Consider the following 805-nt stretch of genomic DNA (forward strand, 5'->3'; position numbering starts at 1 on the left):
CATTGGAGAAGGAAATGGCAACCCACTCCAGTGTTCTTGCCTGGAGAATCCCAGGGACCGGGAAGCCTGGTGGGCTGCCGTCTATGGGGTCACATAGAGTCGGACACGACTGAAGCCACTTAGCAGCAGCAGCAGCAGCAGCAGCAGCAGCAGCAGGAGGTGTCTGGCTACCCTCCTCTACCAAATGTGAAGTATCCACCTTCACATTTGCTGCTTGTTGTGGCGGGGCGGGGGGTGGGGGGCAAAACTGAGCCTAGGTCTGACCCAGATCTCCCCTTGCTTCCCTGGAACCAAGGGCTGATGTCCTTAATAGGCATTTCACCCCTGGCTGGAAGCCTCATAGGCTGGAATATTCTGGAAAAAAAAAAATAGGGCGCATTTTCAAGTACCTGCATATGGTAACTCATTGCGTCTTTAACCACAGCCTTTTGAGCGGGTGCTTTCAGTATGTCCATTTTATAGATGAGGAGACCAAGGCACAGAGAAGCTGCCTTAGGTCACGCAGCGGGTGAGTGTCAGCTTCCCAAGGCCGGAGGCACGACCTCTGTGCCAGAGCCTCTCGCTTGGTAGGCCATAGCACAACCAGTCTTAGGAATGGTTCGTGTGATCAGCTTCTGCTCAGAACATATCTTTTAGTTTGTATTCTATAAACCAGATTTTTGTGGACAAATGGAAACAGAAGTTTTTTTTTCAGTTGAAGTATAGTTGATTTGGGGTTTCCCTGGTGGTTCAGCACTAAAAAATCTGCAATGCAAAAGACTTGAGTTCGATCTCTGGATGGGGACAATCCCCTGGAGAAGGAAAT

Source organism: Bison bison, unplaced genomic scaffold, assembly GCF_000754665.1.
Source record: "Bison bison bison isolate TAMUID 2011002044 unplaced genomic scaffold, Bison_UMD1.0 scf7180017864048, whole genome shotgun sequence".
Taxonomy (NCBI): Eukaryota; Metazoa; Chordata; class Mammalia; order Artiodactyla; family Bovidae; genus Bison; species Bison bison.